The sequence below is a fragment of the Jaculus jaculus genome, chromosome 4 (assembly GCF_020740685.1).
Source record: "Jaculus jaculus isolate mJacJac1 chromosome 4, mJacJac1.mat.Y.cur, whole genome shotgun sequence".
Classification (NCBI taxonomy): domain Eukaryota; kingdom Metazoa; phylum Chordata; class Mammalia; order Rodentia; family Dipodidae; genus Jaculus; species Jaculus jaculus.
Window position 1 is genome coordinate 112,453,723 of NC_059105.1, and position 12,608 is coordinate 112,466,330.

Below are 12,608 nucleotides of genomic sequence, written 5' to 3' on the forward strand. Positions count from 1 at the left end.
CTTTCTGTCTATGTCTGTCGCTCTCAAATAAATAAATAAAAAATGAACAAAAAAAAATTTAAAGAAAGCTTTTGCACAGACAAACATACCATAATCAGAGCCCATATATTACCCACTGAATGGGAGAAAATCATTGGCAGCTATACCACTGATAGAAACCCAATATCTAGAATCTACAAAGAACTCAAAAAACTAAACAATAAATAATCAAACAATCCATTCCAAAAGTGGGGCAGAGAACTAAATAGGGAGTTCTCAGAGGAAGAATTACAAATGGCTAACACACACTTAAGAAAATGTTCAACATCCCTAACCACTGGAGAATACAAATTAAAACAGCTATGAGATTACCATAAGGATAGCAAACATTAAAAACTTGAATGAAAAGAAATATTGGTGAAGCTGTGAAGAAATAGGAGCACTCATTCTCTGTTGGTGGGCAATGTAACTTGCTACAACCACTATGGAAATCAATATGGAGACTCCTGAAAAGGATGAAGATAGAGTTGCCAACAGACCCTGTTATTCCTTTACTGAGCATTTACTCTAAAAGCTCCACATCTCAGTTCAGAGATATTTGCTCAACCATGTTTATAGCTGCTTAATTCATAATACCTAAAAACTGGAATCAACCCAGGTGCACATTATTGGATGAATGGATAACCAAGATGTGGTATATCTGCATGATGGAATTCTACTCAGCATTAAGTAAAAAAAAAAAATAAAAATAAAAATAAATGACACATTGAAATTTGTAGAAAAATGGTCAAACTTGGAACAGATTATTCAAAGTGCATTCACACAATCATAGAAAAACAACTATTGCATGATCTCACCCATCTGCAGTTTCTAACATGGATCATCCCAAGTTGCTGACATAACTGAATAGCATCTTGAGGCTAAGACAATAGGGAAGATAGGGCTTGGGGGAAGGGAAAGTGTGTGGAGGCACACAAAACCGAACCAAAATTGGACTGGTACCATAGAATCCTACATTCTAGAAGTCAGAATAAAATGTGGAACCCTCAAGAGGACCTTATAGAGAGGAAGCACATGCACCTGAATCAAAGGAATCTGGAGAGGGTGAGACAAAACCTAACCTCAAACTTCTCCTGTTTCTCTTTCTTCTCTGTCTTTTTCTTTTTTCTTTTCCCTTGGCACTGGCTTGTAATTCCCTGTGCCAGGATGTGGTCTACATCCACAATGAGCTGTTGATAAGGGAGACCTACTAGATCTCCCAAAATAAACAAGACATACTTCTGTCAGAACACTTGATTACTCACCAGAGGTTAATGGCAAGACCCTACTACTGAAGACACCAAATGCTGTTGGTACAGACCGTGGAAAGACTTGGTTAGAATCAAGAGGAGAGCCAGTCCCCATTTATCCCATCTATTGCTGGAAGGTGCCGTATGAGCTACAAGGAGAAAGTGGCCAACATCTATCCAAGAAACTCAAAGTCTAAGCAATTCAGAAGCAAACAACCTGATGTGATGCTCACATAAGCACAATGGTGGCAAAGAGCTATGGTGGGTAAGCAACTGCTTTTGTATTGGCTAACAGATTGGCTCAGTGGAAAGGAAACCATATCTAGAACTTGGAAAAAGTCAGAACCATATACAGATCAGATAATTATTCTGCTTTCCATTATCAAGCTCCCACTAACCTTAGACTATAACAGGGTCTATTCCCTTCAAATTCTCTCTTAACTAGTAAGGTTATCCCATTTAACTGGTGCTGACATCATTCTCCATTGAAGAAGGTGCTTCTCTTTTTCAGGTGGCAACTGTACCTGCGGAGATAAACAAACGACCCAGCACACTCCATCCCAGCCTCAGGTGAAACCACAGAGAAATTGGGGAAATGAGCAGGAGTTTTGCTTTCTTAGTGAATCTGATATCAACAAAAGGGTTAAGGAGACAGACACTGAGGACACTCAGCACCTACCAAACTAGAGATGCAGAGGCTCCTAAGAGCCCATCACTGAAGTAGACCTAAAATGCTTGCAACATGGCTCAGGGAATTTTGTGGAAGAGGGGGCTGAAGGATTTGTTAGAGCCACAAGTTGGGACATTTTGCACAGCAACATTGCCTCCCCCCACCATAATGGATGACCCACAGTCCCCATGGGGTTGACCTGCATTCCCTCAGAGGAAGGCCTCTTCAGAAAAGGAGCAGGGAGGAGGGAAAAGATGGTACCCACACGTGTTGTTTACATACTAAATATGTCCATATCTAAAAAACAAATAAATAAAGACAGCCAATGATCCACCTGCACCTGTAGCTTTCTATAAACCTACCTGCAGCTCCTTCCTGGACTCCAAGCTTGAGGGGCCCCAGCAGTAGGCAGCCCCCAGGGCAGGTTCAGCAGCTTTGTTCAGTGGACCAGAAGTTTCATCTTGAGCCCAGATGTAACTGAGCCTCATCACTGTCCTATTCCTGAATTCTTCCTTTTAAATTGCCAACATTTGATGCTGTCTCACAGTTGAACTAAAAGTTGCTCCAAGTTCTCTTTATGCTTGTAATTTCATGTCTGCCAGTTCTTCCACTCATCACCACCAGAATTGCACAGGGTTTGGGCCAGACTAGCTATAGAGTATTTTATTTATTTGAGAGAGAAAGAGGCAGAAAGAGAGAGAGAAAAAATTGTACACCAGGCCTCTAGCCACTGCAAACAAACTCCAGACACATGCACCACCTTGCATCTAGCTTACATGGGTCCTGAGGAATCGAACCTAGGTCTGTTGGCTTTGAAGGCAAGCACCTTAACCAATAAGTCATATCTCCAGCCCTGGATGTACAGTATTAATCTGTCAAAATGGTCAGTTGTTTTAGTAATGGATGAGCTCACGGATAAGAAAGCTCTTTGTGTCACTTTGTTTCTAGGAGAGATCAAGTGTACTTTTGTGAAAATATGTCCATGGTCATATTTAGACAAAGCTTTTATCAATTGTCTCACACTAAAAGACACAGTGTCCTGGGGTGTTGGCCCTACACCCAATGTCACTCCCATGATGATTTCTTATGGTAAATACAACAAAGCCCAGAAGGGTCTGCACCTTGCTGACATTATCCAGAGGAGTAGTTCAGTCCTCAAGGCATAAGCATACGGGTTCTGACTCCATATTACCACCCTGTAAAAGAAGTCACCTGAAATTCACATTGAAATCCAAACTCCTACCTCCAGCCTATATTCACCATGATCTGACCCAATCTGACTCTCTAGCTCACCTCACACCTCACTCCCACTCCTGTCCATCCATGTACAGATCTCTCTGCTCCTCAAATAGATACTGTATGCTTGTTTTTCTTGAGACAGGACCTTGCTTTCAGGTCATGGGGCTGCCTCAAACTCATGATCCTCCTGCCATAGCCTCCTGAGTTCTGGGATTACAAATGTATTCCAACACACCTGACTCTTCAAACAGAGCTTTTATAGGTTGGTGTCCTCAGCCTGGCTGGCTTGTGCTCATGCTTCAGACATGAACCTCAGTCTCTAGCCACTGTGCCACTGTCCATGTGTCTTTCATGGTGCTGGTCATGTGGTACACCAGCATGCACACGTGCCCATCAGTAACCAGGTCCCCTCACCGACCTGGGAGTCTCATGGATAGATATACCAGTGGCTCAAAAATAAGTCCTGAGTGAATGAAAGGGCTGATCACATATAATTTTAAGCCAATTGAATGGATATCCAACCTCAGTCATAGTGTGAGGTAGAAAAGGTTTAATAAGTATTCACTGAAATGAAAACTAATAAATTAAATTTTAAAAAAAAGAAAAGGTTTAATAAGCACTCTGAGCTCACTTCCTTTCCTTTTAGTGTTAAATCAAAGCTAGCCTCTCTCCCTCCCTCCTCCCCTCTCTCTCTCAAACAAATAAATATTATAGTTCTTAAAAGGGGCTAAAGAGATGGCTTAGCCATTAAGGTGCTTGCCTGCAAAGCCTAAGGACCCAGGTTCTATTCCCCAGTACCTAGCCTATATAAATAAGGCAGATGCACAAGGTGGCACATGTGTCTGGAACTTGTTTGCAGTAGCTTGAGGCCCTGGCACACCCATTCTCTCTCTCTCTCTTTCTTTCCATCTCTCTCTTAAATAAATAAATATTATAAAAAAATACTAGCTAATTGAGGGCTGAAGAGATGGCTCAGCAGATAAGGCACTTGTCTGCATAGCATAACAACATGGGTTCGATTCCCCAGTACCCACTTAAGCCAGTTGCACAAAGTAGCGCATTTATTTGGAGTTTGTTTGCAGCAGCTAAAGGCATTGGCATGCCCATACTTTCTTTCTCTCCCTTTCCCTCTGTATCTCTTTATCTCTCTGCTTGCAAATTAATAAATATTTCTTTAAAAGTAGCTGATATATGGCAGTGTAAAGCACATCAGTAAACATTCAAGCATTTCTAATAGGATTGCTCATTGTTATTAGCTGGTCAGGGGTGGTTGGGCATGAGATGTACATCCAAATTCCAGATTACATAGCCTATGACCCAGCTACTCCACTTCCAGGAATTCAATCAATTGATAGTTTTACTGGCACTTCTGAAAAATAGCACAAGCAAGCTGTTCAGGGCATTGCAGAAGACTACAAGCAACTTCAGTGTTTACCAGCAGGTCAAACTGCAGCTCATTAGACACAGAAATGGAACAGGCACAGAGCAGTGTGCAGCATTAGTGAGAAAGAGGTGGGAGCAAATACAGGAAACTCTTCAGAAGGTTCCCATCCATGAGGAAGAGGGAAAGAGGAGTCTGAGGGAAGGGGGCAGATGGAGAATACTTTGCACAGACTTTTAAATGTGGTGACTGCAAAAGTAGGCAGACCACTTATATCTAATTCAAAAACTCTTAAAATGCAAAAATTAGGGCTGGGATAGGTGTATGGCCACTTGTCTGGAATAAAGAAGGCCCTGGGACCAATCGACAGCACTGAAAGTTGATTAATCAATCAATTAATTAATTTGAATATTTTTCAAGGCTCCCAGCTTTTCACAGAAAAGTTTAAAGAAGATTAAGCAAATTTACAGTTTGAATTAGATTCATTTCCCCTTTTGTAAGTAGAATAGCTAAGCAAAGAGACATAAGTAAGTTGCCCAGGAGAAAGTGCACGTGACCTTCATTCTCAAGGCAGTTATTCATCCCAGCTTCTTGACAGATATTCTATGGACTTTTATGATGAAGGTTTGGGGGCTCAGTGGAAGCTTCTCAGTTTCAGCTCTGTCATTTGGTCCATAAGCAGGAATAATGACATAGGCTGAGAGTTCCTTATATGAACCATCTGAACTTGGAGACCAGAATTGTTTCAGACTTTGGATTTTTTTCACATTTTGGCATAGTTGTATGTACACAATGAGGTATGCTAAGGATGGGACCTAAGACTAACCACGGATTTATTTATGCTTCATCTACATCTGAGACACACAATCTGATGCTGTTGGCACTGTTTTTAGCAATTCTTCCATGAAACATTTCATGGTGTGGAATTTTCCATTTGTGGTATATCATGTGAAAGTGTTTCAAGAAGTTTCAGATTTTGGATTTTCAGATTAGGGATGCTCAATCTCCAGAAACCTTCAAAGGTCTTGAGAAAGACATGAGATAATATGCACACACAAAACTCAGAACAGTTTGTGTTCCTTTGGAAGGTCGTAATAAGTGGAAACCACATACCCAAGGAAGCCACACCAGCATGTCAGGCACAGGCCATTTTCTAGACATTCAGTCAGATCTGTCCTCCCCATCTGTTGCGCTCTAGTGTGAAGCTAGATACACCAAGAATCCCACCCCTGAACCAATTCCTGGTATGAGTTTACACAAGTCTCTTCTTTATGCCTCAGTTTCCTAATCTGCACAATAAGGTAATAACAATTATCTCATATGTAAGTGTGAGGTATTTAGCTCCTAGCCTCAGGTACAGTAAGTTCTCTTGTAAATATAAGCTGCTGTTTTTCAGAACTAAGTTTAACTCATTTCTAAATACCTATTTGGTCCTGATTTTATAACCCTGAACTATGCTGGAGAGTCAGAGTGAAAGTCTGTACTCTTCTTCCCTTAAAAAATGTCTATGTTCTTATCAATGTTTGTGTCTTTGTTTGCTGATTTTACCCTTAGTTTACATTCACTTGCTATCATTGAGATTTAAGGATGTATTTGATAGAAACTTAACCCACCCAAATTAAACTTACCAAGCCATTTACCCAAGAAAAGATATAGTTGGTTGATTTTTTAAAGCTTTGTATTTCCTTTTTTGGAATATTACTTTCCCTATAGAGTTGGGTAAAAATGTTTCTCTCTTCCACTGGCTTCTTTGGGAATTGTTTTATTCAATCCCACTGAAGGTCAGATTTCAAACCAGATCTACAGAGAGAAGCACAAAAAGCCAGCTCCTCTCCTTGAGGTACTCTCCATCCATCAGGGACTGGAGCAAAACACACAGATGATGATGGTGATGTATGGGAGAGGCGTGGCATGTGGCAGGAGGGATCAAGAAACAACCAGCCCTAAACCATCTTCAATCGAAAGTATTCCATGTGCTGTTGGAGCATACCAAATGCTGCAGCTGAATCTAAGAACCAACAGCAACAACAACAAAAGATAAAATCATAATGATGAGGTTTTCCCCAGGTAGTTCATCAGTAAAAAGTCGGAGAAAAAGAACTTCCAACCCCACATATTTACTTGTGCACTTTCTGTGAGATATCAAGTAAGGTCACAGATCTCAGAAATTGGGTTGACAGAGGTTACCGTAAAAGGTGATGACTTTGGTGATGTGACCAAAATAAAGAAAAGAAGCTGAACCCAAAAGAACAAAGTAAGAAGCCAGAAGAATTTATTTTGTAAATAAAAATGGTAAATTAAGATAACAAAAGATCATTTGCCAATTACTTAGATTAATACAATTCAATAAAAATGGCAAAATTCAATACTAGTAAGAATGTTGGAAAATTGTATTCATACAGTCCTGGTGGGGACTTGAATGAATATCACATCTCCAGGATTTATTTAGCAGCAGAATTCAAGAACTTTAAAAATGCTCATGACATAAAATGGGTTGGAGAGATGGCTCAGTGGTCAAGGTGCTTGCCTGTAAAGCCTAAGGACCAGAGGTAGATTTCCCAAAGGCAGCTGCACAAGTTGGTGCATGCTTCTGGAGTTCCTTTGCAGTGGCTGAGGCCCTGACATTCGAATTCTCTTTCTCTCTTTCTTTCTCTCTCTCTCTCTCTCTCTCTCTCTCTCTCTCTCTCTTTCTTATCTGCCACTTTCTCTTGTTCTTTCTCAAATAAATAAATATTTATTCTAAAAATTCTTATGGCATAAATTTCCAACTTGAGGAATTTATTCTAAGGAAATATTCACAAAGATGCAAAAATGTCATTGCAAGGATGTTAATTTTCATATTATTAATAATACAAAATTCCTAAAATATCACCAACAGGATTTAATGTTATATAATTTAGAATCTTTCACAGAAGGAAATTCATTGCCATGGGAAAATGCTCACACTGTGTTACTGGGAAGTAAATGCAGATAATAAAACACAATTAGTATAAGCATATTTGTTGAAAATGCAAATATATTCATAATAATTATATATCCCCAAAATGTTATTCCAGCTGTTTCTCTTATCTGAAATTCTTGGAACCAGAAGTATTCCAGATTTCAGAAATTTTTGAAATTTGGAATGTTTACATAGAATTCAATAATCCAGCATCTGTATCCAAAAATCTGAAATGATCTGAAATCCAAGCTGGATGGAGGATTTTGGAGAGTTTTAGCTTGTGGATGTTTAGCCATTTTGTAGTAATGGGTCTTAAATCTTTTAATATCTATTTACTTAATTTATTTTTGACAATGAACACATGCTGTTGGAGTGAATTTTTTTTTTTTTTGGTTTCTCGACGTAGGGTTTCACTCTGGTCCAGGCTGACTTGGAATTAACTCTGTCATCTCAGGGTGGCCTTGAACTCATGGCAATCCTCCTACCTCTGCCTCCCAAGTGCTGGGATTAAAGGCATGCGCCACCAGGCCCAGCTTTTGGTGTGAATTTTTAAAGGACATATTCTAGAAATAGATCTTTGCCATTTTTTGACAAGGCTATCATGCTTTCCTCCTGGGAAAGCTAACAGGTTAGCATTGCTAGGGTTTGTGGGCTCAAAGATTCACATTTTCATGTTGCATGAGAAAGACTTGAGAAACTTTTCAAACTCGTCACTCGATTGGGAAGACCAAGTTCCTCTCAGAAAGTCTTTCAGGTTCACCCTTGCCCCAACAAATCAACCCACATATCATGACAGAGATCCTTGGTGTTGAACTCACACACTACTGATCTCCAAAGGCTTCTTGGACAAGTGTTTGGACACGCCATATCTCTTGGTCCCTGGTGTAACTTGTGGGCTTCTCTTCTTCATTACCAAGAAGTTCATGTCTCACAAACAAAGTTCATAATTAGTGCTTTAGAAGCAGATATGCTAACCACTATACCACCAAAACAAAATTAGTGTGTTGAAGGACAGCACTTAGTATTGGTGAATTGAATTATAAACCTGATTTTGTTCTTTTTTTTTCCATGTCCTCCTGTCCTTAATCTTTCTGACTCTGTCCCATTTTCTTATTCTGTCCAATAGCACTACTGATGGAAATTGTAGAGATCAAGATGTCAAGTAAGACATCAGCACTATATCTCTCATCCCCATGGAGAGGTCATTGTAGTCTCTGTGGCTATAGGTGTAGCAGGTACAAAGAATCCAAAAATAAAACATGCTCATGATTTTAAGATTATGTTTAAACCTTCCCTGAAGGAATCACTGCAAGCCTTGTCATCCTGGTATAAGGCACTGCATTATACTTCAAATTCAACCATCAGATGCATGTTAATAGCCATGCAATGCCTCGGTGAAGTTTTGAATGAAACCTCCAAACTGTAGGTGCTTAATGTGAAGTGATGTCTTCATCCTAACACCCACCACAACATCATACAAACAACTGCTTACAATGCTCTTCATCCTACAGTCCTTACCACCTTCCAAAAGTATGTAATGATCATTGTTTGTAAATAGGATGTCTTATACTTGTAAGGAGTATACATCTAAGCCATAGAAGCACTTATCAGATATAGTTTACATGTATTTCCTAGTTCATCTTGCATAGAAAGAGACATATAATAGGCGACCTTAATATTGCCCATACACATATATTAACATTACACTTGCCTCCAGAGCCATAGAACTTGAAATCAGATTGGCTTCAGTGAACAATATAACATTGCCAGATCATTTTCTATTTGCCTCTCCTAAATGTCTCATCAATGTATATGTAAACACCTACCCACCTTGACCACACACACACACACCCCCCCCACAGGAGGAGAAGCACAGAGACAAAAAAAAAAGGCTAAAACATGACCAACTGTCTTACCGTTTCCCCTGTTTATGGTTTGGGAAACCAGGAATTGCTGGCCTCGTGGGTGGTGGCAATTCTCAAGATAATGCAGCGGTGTTTCTTCCCAGATGAAGCCGAGACAGACAGTAGTTGTTAAAAACAAAAGTGTCTATTGAAGTCAGCTTGGACAATGTTTCTTATCTTCTCTCCTCTTCTTCTTCTTCCCCCTTTGGGCCGGGTCAGGGGGTGTGGAAAAGTGACAACTCACATCTTGTCAGAAGACAAAGAGAAAGTGGGCTCCTGGTGATGCCTGTATCAGAGCCACTCGGGGCTTTAATCCTTTTGCATGACACGTCTGGGGAACTATGAACAGGAAACTCAGATCTGGGCACAGAGCCAGAATCATTCAGCAAACGTGCCAAGCCTTACGAAATATCACTACCCAGATTACCCATGAGACTCCTGTTTCACGAGGCAGGCTCTCTCCTTATGCGATGTTGCTTCACATCTAGATGAGCTCCTTAACTTAGGCTTCTGCCAATAGTTTTATAAGACAGAGCCCAGCCTAGACTCTCTTCTTTTCCATCTCTCTTCCACCTCCCAGTCCATCATAGAACAATGTCCACTGAGGCAAATCCCAAAGCAGCATCATAGGGCCCTTCATTTGGTTCTGCTCAGGTTTCTGACCTCAAACTCTTGCTTAGTGGTGCCCCTTACCTCTGACATGTGTCTTGGGAACACTGGAAGGCTCTCTTCCCTGCATGCTGGAGGTTGGATGACCCACTGGCCATGCTACACCCCAGGACAGTGCTCCCAAGCAGCACACAGAGTGGGGGACACAGAGAAGTGGAGGCTAAAGCAGCAGCCTCTGCATTCACAAGCTGGTCCATCCTGGGACAAGTGCTAAATATAAGGCACCTCTTCTGTGGCTTACTGCCTCCTGGCCCTGCACTGAGAGCCCAACCTGCTAAGACGCTGCCCCAAACTCTGTAGCATGGGCAGAAGTTGGTCAAACATCTCCTTCTGCCACTCAGGCAGCCCCTTAACTGGCCTTCGGAGGCATTTCTAGCTGCAGCCATTCCGTATTCTCCTCCATGCTGTTGCACTGAGTCTAGAAGACGTCGTCTGAGCCTTTGTTTTTGTTTTCGTTTGCCTTCCCCCTCCCCCACCCCCCCACCCCCCCCCCCGCTGAGGTAGGGTCTTACTGTAGCCCAGGCTGACAGGGAACTCATTAAAAGCGTGTGCCTCACACCCAGCAGAGCCTTTGTTCTTAATGTCAGCTCTGCATTTCCTATGCTGCCTCTTTATTTCCATGTGGCCTTGCCCACTAGGGGGTAATTCTCCTTGCTGTGAATTTTTCTTGCTCTCTGTAATGATAATGGAGACAGTAAATGGATATGGATCTGTGCCAGGCATTCTTCTAGGAAATGCAGATTATTTGGCCCATTTTATAGACAGAAAAAAAAAAGTGTTCAACATTAAGTACCTTTCCCAAGATCCCTTAGCTAGGCACAATTGAAATGTAGTCTGGGGTAGCTCAAGTCTTACCTTAGATCTAGGCAACTGATCTGCAATTATGTGGGAAAAGGATTTATCTACTCAAGAAATGTGCAATCTGAGAGTAAGTCCCCAGATAGTCAGCGTGTCTAGTGCCAGAAGGCGCTACATGGGCGACTGGGGGAAACAACCAATATCTGTCCAAGCAACTCACTGTCTAATCTAATTAGCAACAAATAACCTGACGTGATGCCCACACAAGTGCAATAGTGGCACACAGCCATGGTGAGGAACCAACTACTCTTGATTTGGCTAACTGATCCACTCAGTGGTACTAGACCCATAGCTGGAGCTGGGAAACAAGTCAGAATCATACCCAAACACAAGCCCACTCTACAATATCAAGCTATCATCAATCATGGGGAACAAGAGGGCCTACACCTATCAATCTGTCTATCAAAAAAGTAAGTGTTATTTCCATTTTCCAGGTGCTAACTTACTATCCGTTGGAGAATCTGCTTCTCTTTTTCAGATAGATGCAGATCCTATGGAGAGAGCTGCCCCAACATACCTCAAAAGGGGCCCAACTGAAACTAAGGACAATTGGTGAAACAAGCAAGGGTGATGCTTTCCTGTGAACCGGATACCAGCACAACGGGGAAGGAGACCAACGCAGAGAAAAATCAACTCCTACCAAATCAGAGAGCCAGAGCCTCAGAGGCCCCCAACACCTCAGCACTGAAGCAGACCAAAAATGAACCCAACATGGCTCAGGGAAATTTTACGGAAGAGGGGGCAGAAAGAATGTCAGAGTCACATGTTGGGTCATGATTTGCAGAAACATTTAGCATACCAATAACTAGGGACTAACTCCACAATGCACGACCCATTTACATCAACAAGAAGGGTCTAATGGGAGGGGGTAGATCATAGATGAGCCTAAACAATGGTACCAAACTGCCTGTATTTGATGAAAAGAAAACTAATAAATCAAATTAAAAAAAAAAAAAGAAAGAAATGTGTAATCTCCTAGCAGCCTTCTTGATGCCCTGAAGGCCTTCCCAAGCTAGGCAGCTACCTCCCAGCAGTGCTGAATTGATAGATTAATGTAATCAAATGATTCAGTTTAGCGGTAAACAGAAAAGTCAGCCACATTAAAAAGCAGCAGATAGGTGCTGAAGAACAGGGAAAAATGTTCCTGCCCACGATGGTTTCGATGGCAGTTGTGGAAACTTAGGTCTAATCCATCTTGTAAATTAGCAGATGCTAATATATATATAACCTTACTGACATTTGAAAATCGCTCAAGAGTTGGGCGGAACTTTCCACCCTTCCTTCAGTGTGGAGCAAACCTCAGGCTTAGAAGGCACTGACCTTCCCCAACCTCAGGGGCTCCTCACAGGTCTAAGGCAAGGAGGATGATCCTCCCATAAGGCCCAAGCAGGCAGGCTCAAGGATACTTCTGGATAGTTCTGGAAAGCTGGCCTAAAGAGACCCTTCTTAAGAATGGAGACAAGCTTGAGGATGGAGTCCACATACAAGGGCAGGGCTTCAGGGAAGAGTTGAAGTACTAGGAACTGAGCCAACCCAGACTATTTCTGAACTATTTAGGGACTGAAGCCAACATATCTTTCTGTTCTTTTTGTTAAACCAGATCAGTTGAGTCAGATTTTTGATAATCTGAAACCAAAAGTTTCCTGACACCCACAGCAGGGTCTCCGTGGCAGCTGAG

At 41.5% G+C, this 12,608-nt stretch overlaps 1 protein-coding gene across 1 annotated transcript in view; it reads right to left on the reverse strand.

The window, feature by feature from the left end:
* The window catches only part of Il1r1 (interleukin 1 receptor type 1), an 86,741-nt gene extending 77,083 nt beyond the window's left edge, over positions 1-9,658 (reverse strand). The window contains exon 1 of the mRNA XM_045147860.1: positions 9,416-9,658. The gene's annotated coding sequence lies outside the window, so the exon portion shown is untranslated. The remainder of the gene's footprint in view (positions 1-9,415) is intronic.
* Between the last annotated feature and the right edge of the window lie 2,950 nt (positions 9,659-12,608).